At 37.5% G+C, this 20,253-nt stretch overlaps 1 protein-coding gene and 2 long non-coding RNA genes across 6 annotated transcripts in view; 2 read left to right on the forward strand and 1 right to left on the reverse strand.

Moving 5' to 3' along the window:
* LOC147846549 (uncharacterized) overlaps window positions 1-20,253 on the reverse strand; it is a 1,651,758-nt gene that overhangs the window by 461,237 nt on the left and 1,170,268 nt on the right. The window lies entirely within an intron of this gene.
* LOC141378996 (CUGBP Elav-like family member 5) overlaps window positions 1-20,253 on the forward strand; it is a 232,951-nt gene that overhangs the window by 129,156 nt on the left and 83,542 nt on the right. The window lies entirely within an intron of this gene.
* On the forward strand, window positions 5,243-10,822 carry LOC147846556 (uncharacterized). The gene is made up of 4 exons (XR_015479102.1): window positions 5,243-6,283; window positions 7,043-7,224; window positions 7,316-9,452; window positions 9,692-10,822. It is a non-coding gene; the product is annotated as an uncharacterized LOC147846556 (long non-coding RNA).

Genomic DNA, 20,253 nt, shown 5'->3' on the forward strand with positions numbered 1-20,253 from the left:
ACCCTTTTTAAATATGCTAATGAAGCGACACAAACATAAGGCAAATGTTCCTCATTAGACTCAATGGCGCTCTATAATCAAATGAGTATTATAACAATACACCGGTCATAAGAGGACTTTATTAAACAAGATTCTGGCTCTTTTTTTTTTTTGCATGTTAAACACTTGATTCTCTCAATTCGACAGGGGTGATTTGGAGCTGTTCATGTTTCATCAAGAGAAATAAACAGTCTGCCCTCGTAAACTAAAATTAAAATCTAAAAATGCACTTCCTGTTTGTTTTCAGCTAGTAATGGGCTCTATTTTAAAGGCACCCTACACCCCCCAACGTCTCGTTTGAAAATGTCAGGGAAGTGGGTGAGTCCAGCTCTGTTTAGGTGGGAGTGTCGGGAGGGAAAGAGGAAAGGTTTTACATAAAAATGAGAGTGTTGGTTTGGGCACGTGCTGATTTCCACAGAGGCAAAACAAACACAGACACATGGTAGATAGACAGTGACTATGTTAACATGGATATCCGTAATCAAGTTATTTGCCAAATTATTAATTTGTGGACTTTAACTGCAGTCTGGCACTTTCACTTCATTCAGAAACATTTCATGCATGCCCCCATGACAAACGAGATATTGCATGCGAGGAACTGCTGGAAGAGTGTAGTTTTAATGGAGTGTTTGATCCCGCACGGCGAATGGGAGAAATAAAAATCCTCCGCATTTCTCAATATCCTAGATGCACTCAGTAGGTAGCGTCAGAAAGCCGTGTGTGTATAGACTATCCTGTCACAAAATGCGATGAAAATCCTACACGAAGGTAATAGTTTGATTAAGATGTTTACATGTTTACATTCGGAGAGCCACATTTACAGCGAATAGTTCAGTCTATAATATTGTAGTGATTTTAACATACTGTACAATTAGAAACTAAACCACTTTGGACAAGGTCTGTTTTTAAACGCTGAAAGAGTACTGCTGATGATACTAACTAACTTTGCCTCTGAATAAACATAAACAAAGACCACTGATCGATCACTTATCAAATCTGTATAGACAGGGCAATCAACACCAACTGGAGCTGCGACTTTCTAACAGTGCTGTGCTTATTCTTTTAATGAGTTATGGGTGTGTTTTGAGCATAACGTGCTTTAAACCAATCAGAGTCTCATCTCTTATTACCCTTAAGAATCAGTTGTGTCAGGCCATGGCACATTTGCTATTTACATGGCGGACTTTGTTAGTGGAAAAACTGAACACGTCACTATCGAGAAAACAGTTAAACAGACCGTCTGGAGCGCGATGATAGAGATCAAGCCTCCTCCATTCAGCTTTTTTACTTCTACTCTTTACTTTACTCCTTTACTTTCGTAGATAAGGAAACTCCACTGAAGATATTTATTAGCCTACATATTTAATTTAGTTTGTTAAGCATTAAGATTTGTTTAAAAACTATTCATTTCTAATTTCCAGCAGTTGCGCCGGTCTAAAAATTGCAACAAATCGCGCCATGTCTTGTACCTTATTGCTCTGGGTGTATGATAAGGCCCTTGGCCTGTCTCAGGTATTGGGCGTGGCTAACATACTTAGCCACGCCCCTCCAGTTCTCAGGAGGAGTCTGTTAAGTTGTAATAACTATCACTAAACCCTTTTCCGGATCTTTCTGAATGAAATGCCTACTTTACATCCAATCAGCTTACAGTAGAAAAAACAAGCCACGCCCACTGTTTTTACATTTAATATTCTGTTTCTCTAGAAACTGCATCACAATATGGAAAAAAATGGTTGCAGCTTCCAGTTCATGTAGACTTTAAAACCAATGCAAGGAAATATCCCAGTGTGTAAGTGTGTGGATATGGCCTCAGTCTTGGCTGTTTGTCATGTCATTATCTGGAGATGAGGACCATGGCTGTGGTAAATGAGCAGCTGCACTTCTCTGTGTTTGTGAGATTCACTGGAGAAATGTTTTGGAGATGAAGAAGCATTTAAACATCTGCTTTCGGTCTCTGTCCTCTTCTTGACTTCATTACACCTCAGAGGAAAGAGCCTGAGTCTGAACACAAGCACTGCTGATCATATTCATGTACAGCAGAGGGAGAAAGCGATTTATTGAGAAACAGTTTAAATAAAAAGATTGGCTTTATTTACTTATTACTTATTCTTGAAATGTTTCTGCTTTAGTTCATCTAGTTCAATTGGAATGGTGGTTTTGGGATCTTTGGAACTCAATGAAAATATTATTGAACTTAAAATGTTGATTATTTTATTTCATTTTATTTTATTTTATTTTATTTCAGTTTATTTCAGTTTATTTTATTTTATTTTTACTTATTTTATTTTATTTTATTTTAGTTGTCCTTTATTTTATTATTATTTATTTTATTTTATATTAAACCACATTAGTAAATAATAACATTATTTTATTTTATAATAGTAAATAATGACTTTATTTTATTTTAAACCACAATAGTAAAAACAAGTTATTTTATTTTATTTTACACCACAATAATAACTAATTTTTGTTTTATTTTATTTTAAACAACAACAGCAAATAATAAAGTTATTTTATTTATTAACAGCAAATAATGTTTTTTTTATTTTATTATATTTTACAATAATAAGTAATGAAGTTACTTTATTTTATTTTACGCCATGATAGTACATATTGATTTTATTTTATGCTCTTTTATTTTTTATTCTATTGTATTGTATTTTATTTTATTTTAACCCCAACAGTTAATAAAAAAGTTTTTTTATTTTATTTTATAATAGTAAATAATGGTTTTGTTTTATTTATTTATTTATTTATTTATTTATTTATTTATTTTAAACCACAATAGTAAATAATGATGATATTTGTATTTTATTTTAAGATAAGATAAGAATCAGCACCTCCAAGTCCGAGGCCATGGTGCTCCACCGGAAAAAGGTGGTTTGCCATCTCCAGGTTAAAGGAAAGTCCTTACCCCAGGTGGAGTTCAAGTATCTTGGGGTTTTGTTCTCGAGTGAGGGAAGGATGGATGAATGAGATTGACATGCAGATCAGTGCAGCGGCAGCAGTAATGCGGTCGATGGAATGGTTCGTTGACTTAAAGAAGGAGCTGAGCTGAAAAGCAAAGCTCTCATATTACTGGTCAATTTACGTTCCTACTTTCACCTATGGTCATGAGCATGAGGTCTTGGATACAAGCAGCCGAAATGAGTTTCCTTCACAAGGTGACTGGGCGCACACTTATAGATAGGGTGAGGAGTTCTGCCACCCGAGAGGAGCTCGGAGTAGAGCCGCTGCTGCTCCACATCGAGAGAAGTCAGCTGAGGTGGCTAAGGCATCTGTTTTGGATGCCTCCTGGACGCCTAGCAAGGGAGTGGTTTCAGGAATGTGCCACCGGGAGGAGACCTCGGGGAAGACCCAGGACACGCCGGAGGGACTATGTCTTTTGGCTGGCCTGGGAACGCCTCGGGAACCCCCCAGAGGAGCTGGAGGAAGTGTCTGAGGAGAAGGAAGTCTGGGGTTCTTTCCTCAGACTGCTGCCCCCGTGACCTATCCCAGGAAAAGGGGTTGAATATGAATGAATGAATGAATGAATGAATGAATGAATGAATGAATGAATGAATATTTTAAAATTGACAATTGGCTATGCCTAACTACTAAGGATGTGTGCTGTATTCGTGTGTGTGTGGTAAAAGCCGATCTCTGTAACCCTCGCCTATAAAATATAAGGGCAGTTGAGAATTCACAGGGGGTCTGTAATGTGGCTCTTTGTTGTTTGTTTCTCAGCTGGACTGATGTTGTTCATCACATATAAACACAGAGACAAAAAAAAAAAGTTTCACATTGACACACAAACAATCTGTTGAGTGATAGTCAATCGCAAATGAAGATGGAGGAAAATATTACAGAATAGACACCACAATTTCAAGTGTCAATACATTCTCACCCACCAAACACAGTGTAGAAATCTACAAACAGCCCTGTGTGTGTGTTTTTGTTTGTGTTTGTGTTTATATACGTAGTGATTTCTATCACCGCACATGTCAGTAAATGATAATATGAACAAATGAATTCATTTTCTGGCCATATTTCTCTTCCGCATGGATTGATTAGAGGCCCGTATTGGTTTTTCTGAGCACATCTATGAGCGTCTCATAAGGCCTGCTGTCATCCAGTGATGAGGATGATGGATGAAGAGCGTCTGAGAGGAGTTCATGTTAAAGCAGACCAGGGATTCGCGTCTCCAATCTAAGAGATCAGGTGTCAAAACACTACATAGCTGTCAGTCCACGGAAAATACGTCATCCACGTGGATGCTCAAACTTGACACATGCTCGGGATATTGCTGTTATTCTGTTTAAAATTTGTATTTATACATAGAATTCCCATGCAATAACTATTCATGATTATGAGTTAACTCGCTATTAATCACATGACAACTATTAGTTAACATGAGCTAACTTTGATTAATCGCATTGCGGCCATGAGTTAACACGCAATTAATCACATGACAGCCATCAGTTAACCTGTGATTAATCATATGATGGCCATGAGTTAACACACGATTAATAACATGACAGCCATGAGTTAACTTGTGATTAATCATATGATGGCCATGAGTTAACACACGATTAATCACATGACAGCCATGAGTTAACTTGTGATTAATCATATGATAGCCTTGAATTAACACACAATTAATCACATGCCAACCATGAGTTAACTCGCGATTATCCGTGTGCCAACCATTAGTTAACTTGCTATTAATTGCACAGTGGTCATGAGTTATTTCACAGTAAATCGAATGACAGCCATGAGTTAACTCACAATTAATCACAAGACTTTAAAGAGTTGTGATTAATGAGTTGATGACTTGTGATTAATCACATGGTGGTCATGGTTTAACTTGCGATTAAATGTATGGCAGCCATGGGTTTTTAACTCACAATAAATCACATGACACTATTAGTTAACTCACGATTAATCGCAAGGCATCGATTAGTTGACTTGTAATTAATCACATGACGGCCATGGTTTAACTTGCGACTAATTGTGTGGCAGCTGTGGGTTTTAACTCACAATTAATCACATGACACAATGAGTTATCTCCCGATTAATCACATGATAACATTAGTTAACTTGTAGTTAATTGTATGATGAAAATGAGTTAACACACAATTAATAACATGACATCATGAGTTATCTCCCGGCTAATCACATGATAACATTAGTTAAATTGTAGTTATTTGTATGATGACAATGAGTTAACCACACGATTAATCAAATGCCAACCATTAGTTAACTCGTGATTATCCGTGTGCCAATTATTAGTTAACTTGCTATTAATTGCACGGCGGTCATGAGTTATTTCAAAATAAATCGAATGACGGCCATGAGTTAACTCACAATTAATCACATAACTTTGATGAGTTGTGATTAATGAGTTGATGGCTTGTGATTAATCACATGACGGCCATGGTTTACTTGCGACTAATTGTGTGGCAGCTGTGGGTTTTAACTCACAATTAACCACATGACACCATGAACAAACTCCCGATTAATCACAAGATATTGATGAGTAAACGTGAGAATAATCACATGGTGGCCATGGTTTAACTTGCGATTAATTGTATGGCAGCCATGGGTTTTTAACTCACAATTAATCACATGACACTGTCAGTTAACTCACGATTAATCGCAAGGCATCGATTAGTTGACTTGTAATTAATCACGTGACGGCTATGGTTTAACTTGCGACTAATTGTGTGGCAGCTGTGGGTTTTAACTCACAATTAATCACATGACACCATGAGTTATCTCCTGATTAATCATATGATAACATTAGTTAACTTGTAGTTAATTGCATGATGAAAATGAGTTAACACACAATTAATCACTTGACATCATGAGTTATCTCCCGATTAATCACATGATAACCATAGTTAAATTGTAGTTATTTGTATGATGACAATGAGTTAACACACAATTAATCACATGACATCATGAGTTGTTTTGTGATTATTCATATGATGGCCTTGAATTAACATACGATTAATCACATGCCAACCACGAGTTAACTCGCAATTATTTGTGTGCCAACCATTAGTTAACTCGCTATTAATTGCACGGCGGTCATGAGTTATTTCACAATTATTCGAATGACGGCCATGAGTAAACTCACAATTAATCACAAGACGTTAATGATATAACTTGTGATTAGTCACATGACGGCCATGGTTTAATTGGCAAATAATTGTGTGGCAGCTGTGGGTTTTAACTCACAATTAATCACATGACACCATGAGTAAACTCCCGATTAATCACAAGATGTTAATAAGTAAACGTGAGAATAATCACATGGTGGTCATGGTTTAACTTGCGATTAATTGTATGGCAGCCTTGGGTTTTTAACTCACTGTTAATCACATGACACTATTAGTTAACTCACAATTAATTGCAAGGTGTTGATGAGTTGACTTGTGAATAATCAGATGACGGTCATGGTTTAACTTGTGATTAGTTGTATGACAGCTGTGGGTTTCAACTCGCAATTAATCACATGACACAATGAGTTATCTACCGATTAATCACATGATAACATTAGTTAACTTGTAGTTAATTGTATGATAACAATGAGTTAACACACAATTAATCATATGACATCATGAGTTATCTTCCGATTAATCACATGATAACATTAGTTAACGTGTAGTTAATTGTATGATGAAAATGAGTTAACACACAATTATTCACATGACATCATGAGTTATCTCCCGGTTAATCACATTATAACATTAGTTAAGTTGAAGTTAATTGTATGATGAAAATGAGTTAACACACAAATAATCACATGACATCATGAGTTATCTCCCGATTAATCACGTGATAACATTAGTTAAATTGTAACTACTGATAACATTAGTTAATTGTGTAACTACAATTAATCACACGGTGTTGATGAGTTGACTTGTGAATAATCAGATGGCGGTCATGGTTTAACTTGCGATTAATTGTATGGCAGCCTTGGGTTTTTAACTCACTGTTAATCACATGACACTATTAGTTAACTCACAATTAATTGCAAGGTGTTGATGAGTTGACTTGTGAATAATCAGATGACGGTCATGGTTTAACTTGTGATTAGTTGTATGACAGCTGTGGGTTTCAACTCGCAATTAATCACATGACACAATGAGTTATCTACCGATTAATCACATGATAACATTAGTTAACTTGTAGTTAATTGTATGATAACAATGAGTTAACACACAATTAATCATATGACATCATGAGTTATCTTCCGATTAATCACATGATAACATTAGTTAACTTGTAGATAATTGTATGATAACAATGAGTTAACACACAATTAATCATATGACATCATGAGTTATCTTCCGATTAATCACATGATAACATTAGTTAACGTGTAGTTAATTGTATGATGAAAATGAGTTAACACACAATTATTCACATGACATCATGAGTTATCTCCCGGTTAATCACATTATAACATTAGTTAAGTTGAAGTTAATTGTATGATGAAAATGAGTTAACACACAAATAATCACATGACATCATGAGTTATCTCCCGATTAATCACGTGATAACATTAGTTAAATTGTAACTACTGATAACATTAGTTAATTGTGTAACTACAATTAATCGCAAGGTGTTGATGAGTTGACTTGTGAATAATCAGATGGCGGTCATGGTTTAACTTGTGATTAGTTGTATGGCAGCTGTGGGTTTCAACTCGCAATTAATCACATGACACAATGAGTTATTTACCGTGTAATCACATGATAACATTAGTTAACTTGTAGCTAATTGTATGATGACAATGAGTTAACACACAATTAATCACATGAGAACCGTGAGTTAACCTTAGATAACAACCATAAATGAACACACGATTCATTGAATGATGACCATGAGTTAAATGGTGACTAATCGCATGCCGACCATTAGTTTACTCACGATTAATCGCACAATGACCATGAGTCAACTTGCTACTAAACACATGGTGACCATGAGTTAACTCTCGATTAATTGTATGACAGCCATGAGCTGACGTGTGATTAATCGCATGTTAACTCACTTTTAACTCACTATTAATTTCACAATGGCCAGGAGGTAACTTGTGATTATCACGTCGTCCATTAATTAACTCGCTGTTAATCACTTGTCGTGATGTACAATCTATACATTTTAAAACAAACTTGCACTAGTGTAAACAGCACCTAAGAGAGTGTTTGCATGTTGTAGTGCATTGATCCTTATGACAGTGCGTATATGGGATCTGTATTGTTCTGTGTAGCTCCTCCCCCTCTACCTCGATCTCACTCTGTCACACAGTCATTCAGTATGTATGTGCATCGATACTAAGTGAAGCTGCTGTGTGTCTTCTGTGCCCGCTGTTATTAAACACTGATTAGTTTGAACCCTGCTTCTCTTTCAGTTTAATGCAAGTTCTCCGAGTCAACACATGTAAAAGTGTGTTTACGTGTGTGTGTACCTCCTTGTGTCCCAACAAGAATAGAAAAAACAGTCAAATGTCACCTTGTCTCATATATGTTGTTGTTGCTTTTGTTTTGTTATTATGTAAAAATGGGGGTAGGGTGATAGAGATACAGTTAAAAAGTCATTAAGTCTGTGGGATTTCCCTATTAAAATAGCTGTAGGAGTATGTGTGTGCTTCAGAGATCCAGCTGATGGTGTTATATAGAGACGTGCATGTGAAGTTTGTTGAAGTAGAAGCAGGACGAATGAATTTTTGATCGTCCTCTCCTGAAAAGACAGCATTACAGTAGATGAGCGCCGCATCACAACATTTGCCATTCTGTTTTTTGTTTCTAGGACACACACTATTTTCTCAGTACCTGCACGTCAACGAGCACTGTCTAGAGAGCAACGTTTCAGGACTTCACAGCAATGCTAGAAAAACATCAGTTTCAGAGATCCATCTCAACACTCTTCTTTGTTTAGGAGTTTTCATATAATTGTTAACAAAGTAACCCGTTAATGTGCAATCTAAGAATTTTTGTTTGACTTATGTCTGACAAAAGTCTTGTTGTCGATCCGAGTTGTAAGAGCAACAAATAATAACTTCACTTCTAGTTGATCATTTGTAAAAGCGGCTAAAGGTAAATTTTTTTCGGTGAATCATCTGTTGAACTGCATCCCAATCATCACAAATATCACAAAAAGTCCTTCTGGAACCCGCATGGAGCCAAGATTCTCAAAGAAACCAGTCAAGTTTGGTGAAGAAAAAAGCATGGTTTGGGGTTGAATTCAGTAAGGTAATGTGCGAGAGATCTGCAGATTGGATGACAACATCAACAGCCTGAGTTATCATGACATTTGTGCTGCCTATTGCATTACAAACCACAGGAGAGGGCAAATTCTTCAGCAGGTGCTCTAGGATTGGCCAGCCCAGTCACCAGACATGAACATTATCGAGCATGTCTGGGGTAAGATGGAGGAGGCGCTGAAGATGAATCCAAATAATCTTAATGAACTCTGGGAGTCCTGCAAGAACGCTTTCTTTGCCATTCCAGGTGACTTTATAAATAAGTGATTTGAGTCATTGCAGAGATGTATGGATGCAGTCCTCCAAGCTCATGATGGAGTCAGACACAATATCCATTCTGTTTCCACTGCAGCATGACTTTATATACTATACTGGACATTATCTCTGTTAAGTGACAAGACTTTAGTCTATGCAAAGTCAGACCTTACTGTTCTCATTAAATAATTAAAAATCAAGGCATGATCACATTTTATTTTGGTAAGATAAGCATAATCTAGAGGTATTTTTCTTTTAAATTAGCCACTTCTCATACCAAATGATCAACTAAAAGTCAAACTATTGTTTGTTGTTCCTAACACGTATGGAGCAAGGGCAGGGTCATTACTTTTAGGTGAACTATATCTTTAATAAGGGCGAAGCAGTGGCGCAGTATGTAGTGCTGTCGCCTCACAGCAAGAAGGTCGCTGGGTTGCTGGTTCAAACCTCGGCTCAGTTGGCGTTTCTGTGTAGAGTTTGCATGTTCTCCCTGCGTTCGCGTGGGTTTCCTCCGGGTGCTCCGATTTCCCCCACAGTCCAAAGACATGCGGTACAGGTGAATTGGGTAAGCTAAATTGTCCATAGTGTATGAGCTGGCTGGAAGGGCATACGCTGTGTAAAAACTTGCTGGATAAGTTGGCGGTTCATTCCGCTGTGGCGACCCTGGATTGATAAAGGGACTAAGCCGACAAAAAAAATTTATGAATGAATGATATCTTTAATAAACAAACTGTGTCTGTGTTTACTGTGATCTCTTTAGCAACAGCTTAAGTCTTTTCTGAAATAATATGCTGTAATATCAAGCATCGTTCAGCATTTCTAAGACTTCTTCCATCTTTTTTGTTTCAGGTGAATCTCCTCAGTTTTGCATATATACATGCATGTATATAATATTCAGGTCTGGACTCTGTTGAGGCCATTTTATGACTGTATTTGTTTCATAGGATGTTTTTTTTTCTCCAAATATGATTTCATTACATTAGCAGTGTGTTAGATGCTTTCTAGTAGGAATCACATGACGAATTAAAACATGTCTGTACTTGAATAAAAAGTAGTTTATAACGTCGTTATATGACAGGCATATCACCAGGGCCGGAGTGGGACTCCTTTTCAACCCTGGATTTTCATGCCTCAGACCGGCCCACCTCAGTTCACGACTGACTATATTAAAATAAGGTCATTTCCAAATCAGTCTCTAATGGCACTGTCTTTTTCAGAAAAAAAGCTGCTTTAGAACTTCAGATCTTCAACAACTCGAATAGTATTTTATGTCTTAATAATAAAAACGAAATAAAATAAAAAAATCACTGAGGTGAGGATCAAACCCGAGTCGGCAGCATCAAAACGCAACATGCTGACCGCTGGACCACAACAGCTTTTCTCAGTGTATTGACTCATCTGACTTACATCACCATTAACCTGCAGGCTGCATCCTGCTCACAAGGCTGCAAGAAAATGCATAAAAAGAGCGGATCTGTGGCAAAATAATGAATAAAAAGAGTGAAGCTGTGGTCAAATAAATAAATAAATGAAAAAAGTACCACTGCTGAGAGCAACAGAGTCTGGAGCCAGGGACACTGGCCCTCGCGGCCAAAAAACGGACCGGCCCACAGGGAATTCTCCCAGTCGTCCTGATTAGCCACTCCGGGCCTGCATATCACCCTGCAGCTGGTTACTCAATGAAGCAAAGCAGGGCTGAGCCTGGTCAGTACCAGAATTGGACACCACATGGGAAAACTAGGTTGCTGTTGGAAGTGTTAGAGAGGCCAGCAGGGGGAGCTCAACCTGCGGTCTGTGTGAGTCCTAATGCCCCAGTAAAGTGAAGGGAATGCTATACTTTCAGTATCGTCTTTTGGAAGAGGCATTAAGCTGAGGTCCTGACTCTCTGTGGTTTTTAAAAATCTGATGGCACTTCTTGTAAAGAGTGTAACCCCTGTGTTCAGGCAAAATTCCCATAACGGCCTCTCATTCATCCCCATCCATCGAATTGGCTCTATTGCTGTCTCTCGCTGTCTATCACTATTGACCATTGTCCTGTGGATGCCGTTGCATCATCCAAGTGGATGCCACACACTGGTGGCGGTGAGAAGAGACCTCCCTCATGATTGTGAAGCATTTGGGTGTATATGGCCATATACAATAAATGAGCTATATAAATACACATTACTTACTCACTAAAACAACAAATGTAACTGGGGCTTACGATTTTGCACAGTACTGCGTGTGTGTGTGTGTGTGTGCAGAAGATTACAGTTTTGTTATGTTTTTTCTTTCTCAGTCATTGTCTTCACACAAGCACACAGGAGCTGGTTTGATTTCTGGGTCAAGAGCAGGTTTACTCTCGTCTCAGTCGAGAACAACAGACTTAAAAAAGACTTTAAAGTCTGAAATCACGCTGCTCTGCGGATTTGTAGTGTTCACCTGCCGGACGGACCGTCCCGCGTCTGAGTGTCCCGCTCCTGCTGTCTCTTCAGATTAGGGTGAAAAGGGCAGCTCATGTATTCCTGCAGGAGCTCAGCGCTGCTGCGGATGCTGTTGTTTTGCAGTGCATGGTTTCTTCGTGACTGTAAGAGCTGAATATACGCTGTAAAAAATGCTGGGTTTTACACAGTTTCCTTCATGTTGTCCCAACATGAATCCATTAAGTTAAATTAAATGTTTTTACAAATGTAAGTGAATTGAACTTAAAACAATGACCCCCCCCCCACCCCCTCCAAATATAAACTGAAGAATTGTGTTGATTCAACTAATTTTACATTTGTTTGTTGAGAATATGCACCTTCTAGTGGTGAATATTACACACAGTGTCTTTAAAGGTTCAGGACACCCCGAAGAATTTTTTTTTTTGTATTAACAGATGTGTGTGTGTTGAGCATCAGTTAAAACAATGTTAGCACCTGTCAGCTTTAATTGTGGGGAAAACTGGATCATTTTGAGCTTTTGTCAGCTAATTTCAGCTTCCGGGTTTAAAATGATTTTTGGGGCGAGATCAAAATCGGCGACGTAGCGCAGAACTGCAAGTGCAATGATGACGCGTCGGTTTCTCATTATTATTCATAGCGGAGTTTTCTTATCCTATGAGAAGAGCCGGCTGCTTAATTATTCATGAGACCTGCCAGACCTGCCAGTGTCAAGCCCGAGCTGAGAGACACGGAAACCACGGCACAGTATTTAGCCGTTCATGAAGGCTCGTATGCGTTTGTTTCCATGATCCACGGGGTTTGTTGCATATTTTCCCCCGCGATCTTGTCAGGGCCGATCATACAGCAAAGCTGTGTGTGTGCTGCTAGCATTTTTGTCAGGAGAGCAGCACGAGAATTGGAGAATAGTGGACGCTGTCTTTCATCAGGAGTTCGTTCACATTCAGACACATCGCCGTGCTGCTGTGTTTGCCTAAATCCTCCAGATTACCAGCAGGGTTAATGGTTAAAATAGACAGGTAAGGAGACCTGCTGCACTGAGTCTGCTGGATACGGGGATTGAGGGAGAAGTCCTCATTTATAGTGTTTACATGAACACGATTATCTTTATAATGATATAAATTGTTGTTGTCTGTATATGAAATTACAAATAACAAATGTAGCAGGGCATTAAATCACTGTTCATTTCTTTGCATTTTAACTTTGTAAACTATAAACTCATGCGTCTCCTCACGGTTTGTGTCTCATTTTGTGAGCTAAATGACAACAGCAGTTATTCGCTCCCCATCTCCCCTGCTGGCCACGCCCACTCCTGCCCGATGCTCGCGGAGCTCCACGCCCATTAATTATGCATCTTTTGAAAAAATTCTGAAGTAGACTCTAACCGAAAGAGGGGGGTGTCATGGCCCTTTAATCAAAGAATAATACACATTACAAATGACATTGACTAAAGTTACTGCAGATTTTCAGATGTATTTTTGTTCATTTGGAGGAAAAATCATATATTTCATTTATATAGTACACATGTGTGTAGTAAATTTTAGTATAAATGTAGTTTCATTTGCTTTTTGCTCACCAATAGCTGCATGTATCAAAAATGTAATGAGAGATTGAGGTGTAATTATTGGAATTTATTTATTAAATGGTATAGCACCTTGAGATGAATCATCTAATTTTCAAGTAGTTTATTTGAATATGTTTTAACTTACTTTAATTTACTCATGTGACGCAAGATGGATTTTTTTAAAACATAATTTTAAAATATATATTGTAATTATAGTTCCTACAAAATTAGTAGCCCTCCTGTGAAATTTTAATTGTATGTACATTTGTATAATTTGTACACACACACACACATATATATATATATACACATGTATGTTCAAACTATACAAATTCACATGCAATTAAAATTTCATATATATATATACATTCATTTAAGACCAAGCGGAATCCTTTGTCGGCTGTGGTGACTTCAGCCAATCAGTTTTGACCAATCTAAACTATTATTTTTCATGAGTCCAACATCCAGGTAGGCAAGAAAACTAAGATAAACATACAATCTAATAAACATAAAGTCAACTTTAACCACTGATGTACTGTATTGTTGTTAAATAGCGAAAACACTTTACAAGTAACTTTTATACTTTTTTTAGAGTTTATACTTCAAACAAAAACTGACTAAAAAAGGTGTGAAGCACCAAAAAGCGGCACATATTAAAGTTCATTTTAATACTAATTAGGCTATGGTTGTTATACAAAAATTCTTCTTCTTCTTCTACTTCTTCTTCTTCTTCTTCTTATTATTATTATTATTATTATTATTATTATCAATAATGTTCATTCATTCATTTGCCTTCGGCTTAGACTCTTTATGCATCAAGGGTCACCACAACAAAACGAACCACCAACTTGTCCACCATGTGTTTAACACAACGTATGCCCTCCCAGCTGCAACCCAGTACTGGGAAACACCCATACACACTCATTTACACACATACACTATGGCCAATTTAGTTTATTCAATTCTCCTATAGCACATATGTTTGAACTGTGGAAACCGAAGCACCCGGAGAAACCCACGCCAACACGGGGAGAACAAACTCTACACAGAAATGCCAACTGACCCATCCGGGACTCAAACCAGTGACCTCTTTCCTGTGAGGCGACAGTGTTAACCACTGTGCCACCTTGTCGCCTATTATAATAATAATAATAATAATAATAATAATAATAATAATAATAATAATAATAATAATAATAATTATTATTATTATTATTATTATTGTTATTAATATTATTATTATTATTATTATTATCCGAGTACTGGGTTGCAGCTGGAAGGGCCTCCGCTGTGTAAAACATTTGCCTGAAGAGTTGGCGGTTCATTCCACTATGGCGACTTCTTATAAATAAAGGGACTAAGCTAAAGGAAAATTAATGATTATTATTACTAAATGAAAATGTATTATTATTATTATTATTATTATTATTATTATTATTATTATTATTATTATTATTATTATTATTATTATGTTTCAATTTTTGTAATTTAAATGGCCAAATTCTGATTGTGCTGGCAAGTTTGTTATTTGCCTAACAAATGCAAATAAGTTAAAGCTTGTTTTTTGTTTTTTATTTAATCTTTAAAAAATACCTATTTTCTTTCTAGTGATATGTAATCTAATAAATTAGTATTTATAAATAAGTATTTTTCATATTTCTTTATTCTAAATCTTGAAAGTGGTTATGATCAACATCCAACAAGCTAATCCAGCAACAATGGTGCTTAAAGTGTCACTAAAATGCAGCATTTAAACCTCATAAGGTCCACTTTTTTAGAAAAAAAGCACCCCTTTCACGATGTAATGTGTATTTATTTATTTATGGAAAACTACAGTAAAATAGTAATACTTTGAGATATTATTGTGATTTAAAATAAGCATTTTCTGTATGAATATATTTTTAAAATGTTATTTATTACAGTTTTTCAAAGCATCATTGTGTCCCCTCATATTTGATCTTCATGCTTGATCTTTATGTTTAAGCATCAAGCAAAACTCATGTACTTGAAACTGAACACTTTGTAATGTTCACAAATATCTTTACTGTCGCTTTAAAAATCGAGCTTGTTAACCCACATCTCGGCCTGGTCTACATCGTCTCGTAGCATCTGATGTCACAGTCAGACATTTTCAGGAAAAGTGTCCGAGCTCTGCTGAATGTAATATTTCGCTGGAGTCTATGTCCGCCGCTCTGTCATCATCAAACGCCGCTTGACAGACTCTAATGCCTCCTGATTTATTAATAAAGGCATTTATTTGATCTGCGGTGAGTTTTCTGTCAGTCTGAGGCAGGCAGAGATTACATACTGAGCAAAACACTGTCCACATATACACTATATATATATATATATATATATATATATATATATATATATATATATATATATATATATATATATATAAATATATATATATATATATATATATATATGTGTGTGTGTATGTGTGTGTGTGTGTGCGGATCCTGTAGATATTATTTAAGTGCGCCGTAAGCGATATTTTTATGGAGGAGCATACAGAAAGTGTCCCACTCGCTGACAAGTATCAGTGAAATAAGTGTCCTGAGAGATGGTGAGATGTGTGTGTGTGTATGTGTGTGTGTGTGTGTGTGTGTGTGTGTGTGTCTCTGCCTCGGGCCTGCAGGATCCACAAAACACAGTTTAGCAATCACAAGACCCGCTGTCAGTCACTTTCAGCCTTTTGTTTTTCCATCATCAGATTTGCTGAGAGTGTGTTTTGGAGAGACGAGGCCTGCGTCTGAATCCAGGAGCAGAGATTACACCCATGATTCTATGAACAACTTTTTTAAATGTTTTTTTTTTGTTGTTGTTATACTACAGGTGCCACGTTGACCAGCGATCTTACCTCCATAGATCACTGAAATTCACGAACAGCTTACGGACTACAAATCCGCCATTTTATGGACTACATCTCCATACATGCACTCCGCTCACACGCACATGTTCCTCATCCTGACAGATTGCACACACACCCCTGGAGGATTGTTGAGGACTGATTACACACACTATTTAAGCACCACCAAGGCCAGAGCAAGCTGAACTGCCGCTCTAGACAAAAAAAGGACTATCACGCTGCCCTCAACCCGAAAGTCAAAGTGACCGGTTTATAAAGTGAGGAATGGAGGGTGGGATGTCGCGGATGAAAGTGAGGACCGGGGGGCATAGGGGTGATGTTGCGGATGCAAGTGTGGACCGGGGGGCGGGGGGAGGGGGGCTTATGTCACGGATGAAAGTGAGGACCAGGGGGGATGTCGCAGGATGCCCGTTTGGATGTGCGTTTGCCACCCTCACTATTTTATATGGACGCGTTGGCCCTGAGCAGCACACACGCTCCAGTCGCAGAGGCTTGTTTACATTCTGTGACATTACAACGCATTTCCCGTGTCTTGTTTTTGCCGTTTGTTTACCCTTATCCCTTTCTGCCTCCTGCCTTTGGACCTATCGCCTGTTACTTTGACCACGTTTCTTGATTGCCTTCATACATCTGTTTGCACATGTGTTGACCATTGCATGGCTGACATCCTCAATAAACCTGCATGTGGATCCAAACTCTGTTGTCAGTGTCACTCCTGTGGTTATAACAGGGCTGTTGGATGCTTGATTCGGATTGGCTGATGTGCATTCTAAAGCGTGTGTTATTTTCATATATACGCACAGATAAAGTAGTTCCGGCAGGTTTCGATCATATTGCAGGTCCATATCACTACGCTGAATGATTTTGGTTGTTTCACAGCAACTACAGTCAAAAGTAAAACGTCAAACCAAAACTGTAAGGAAGCAGTTTAAGGGCAAACATCTGAAAAGTAGCTTTAGGTCCGGTCACCATAGGATAAGCAGAATAATTGGCTCAGAGCCATTGAATTATTCGAATATAATGCAAGTTGCCCTGCTGTGAAGTGGATGTAACTAGTCGAGTAGTCTTGTTTTATTTGCATTAAGAAGTGTTACGATTTAGGATATTCGCACTTTAAACTAACACATGCATGGTACTGGGTAAATATGGTATATGTGATAACATACAGTTGAAGTCAGAATTATTAGCCCCAAAATCCGCCCCCTCCCTTTTGATTTTTTCATCTTTTTTAAATATTTCCCAAATTATGCTTAACAGAGCAATGACATTTTCACAGTATGCCTGATAATGTTTTTTTCTTCTGGAAAAAATCTTATTTGTTTTATTTTGGCTAGAATAAAAGCAGTTTTTAATTTTTTAAACACCATTTTAGGGTCAAAATTATTCGATTGTCTACAGAATAAACTATCGGTATACAATAACTTGCCTAATTAACCTAACCTGCCTAATTAACCTAGTTAAGCTTTTAAATGTCACTTTAAGCTGTATAGAAGTGTCTTGAAAAAATATCCAGTCCAGTATTATTTACTGTCATAATGGAAAAGATAAAATAAATCAGTGATTAGAGATTATTAGTGTCACGTTAAGCGTGATAAAAACAGAACAAAAACAGGAACAAAAAGGGTGTGGATCCAAATGCAGATTTAATATTAAATAGTGCGGTAACAGTGAACAAAATCCAAAGTGCAAAGTAACAAAATAACATACAAACAACAAAACAAGAAACTAAAACAGATTAAACATGAACTAGACTTAAGCAAGATACAAGAGCGAGATCAAGAACAACATACCAGAGCTGACAACAAACGACGCAGTCACAAACAGAGGTGGAATGGCTGAATATGTAGTTCAGGTAATCAACGGAGATTGGAGACAGCTGTGGTTGAAATCAGTGTAGATGACAGACCGGGTGTGTGCACGAAAGAATGTATGGAAATGTAGTCTTTTTGGGCGCTGTAGTTTCACTCAGTGTCCATTGAACTACAGCGCCCTCAGGTGGTCACTGACAGTCATGACAATTAGAGTTTAGAGATTAGAGTTATTAAAACTATTATGTTTACAAATGTGTTAAAAAAATCTCTCTTTTAAACAGAAATTGGAGAAAAAAATAAACGGGAGGACTAATAATTCAGGGGGGCTAATAATTCTGAATTCCAACTGTATATGTGTAACGACGGGAGTGACACAAACAACTGAAGTTCGGATCCACGTGCAGGTTTATTAGAATCGTCAGGCAAGCAAAGGTCAATTCAGGTGCAAACAGATATATGCAGACAATCCAGAATCGTAGTCGAATAACAGGCAAGGAGGTCAGAAGGCAGGCGGCAAACAAGGACAAAAGGATAAGCTAGGCTAAGGATCAAAAACACGGCAAAGGCAGACAAAGGAAAACGCGTTGTAATGTCACTATCAGTAAACAAGACTCAGCAACAGTGAGTGTTTCTGTGCTGTGCAGTAATCAGTCTAGAAGCAGCATCAGCTGTGGGAGTCTAATCAGCGGGGACTTGGAGTAGGTGTGTGTGGCATGACTGAATATGTAGTCCATTTAGAAGCAGATTTGTAGTCCTATGTGTGTGTGAGTGTTTACCAGCGACCTCTGGTGGTTAGATCGCTTGTGATCGTAACAATAACTTATAGCTTAACTTCTATGACACGTTCCACACTTAAGTCTGATCAAAATATGTTTCCCTCACAATCATGACACAATATTTAACCTTATTGAAAACACTGAATAATCTAAACATCCATATGTATGTAATAATATCAGTATTTTTAAGAGAAGCTGAAGAACTCACCTGTCTGTCGGACACCATCTCACAAAGTGAATGCGCACCTGAAACTACGTCAGCTGTCATCTTGCACCTACGCGATCATATTCACTTATAAATGCTTATATTATTTTTCATATGGATGTAAAGAGAACATCAACACTTTGAGAGCTAAATAATGAAAAATATTTCAGTAAAAGTAAATTTATTAATTATTATTCGTATTGTCCATTGTCCTTTATATCGTCTTTCAAAATAAAATACCCTCCAGATTACGAATATAAATCCATAATCTAGTGTAATAAAATACACACGCCACACTAGCATAGACTAAACAACAAATTAATCATTCACAAATGTGGTCTGACAGACAAGCAGATACATGTGAATAAGTATATAATTGTGAGTACATTCACTGATGCTCAAGGTAATTCGCAGTTCCCAGGTGAACCTGCGTTATAAAGTGGCTGTTATCTGGAAATAACGTACCTGGAAATGTCGCGACTGACCAATCATAATCGAGTATTCCAGACAGTCGTGTGATAAATTAGATATATTCTCACTAATAGTAATTCATATTGTATTGTTACAAAATATACTGTTCACTTCTGTAACTAATGCGAGAAACACTTCACGCACAAGTATCTACATTAACAGTTGCAGTCGTGCAGTATTTATTATGCATGTTTAAGTAGAAACGTCTGTATACTGCACTTTCTCATTTCTATATGTGGTGGTATAGTGAAACACTGTTATGAATGTGTGTTATAAAGTCATCCTTCAGATGATGTCCACACACTGCTTCCTATTTTCACTCCAAACCCCAGCGGCTCATTTCAGCTCTGTGTGCGCGTGTGTGTGTGTGTGTGTGTGTGTGTCTTTTATTGGCGAACAGGTCTTTTAGCTGCGATGTTCCCTGCGGCACAGCAGCTCCGACTGCACACGTTTAGCTCATTCTTGCATCATCTCTGCTTTCTCCTCGTTCCTCCTTCAATCTCTCTTCCTCTCCTTTCTCTGATGTCTCACTGAACGCCAAACACTGGGTTTTTCTCCACACGTTCATGCCCAGACTTCTCAGA

This window comes from Danio rerio, chromosome 2, assembly GCF_052040795.2.
Source record: "Danio rerio strain M-AB ecotype USA chromosome 2, GRCz13ab, whole genome shotgun sequence".
Classification (NCBI taxonomy): Eukaryota; Metazoa; Chordata; class Actinopteri; order Cypriniformes; family Danionidae; genus Danio; species Danio rerio.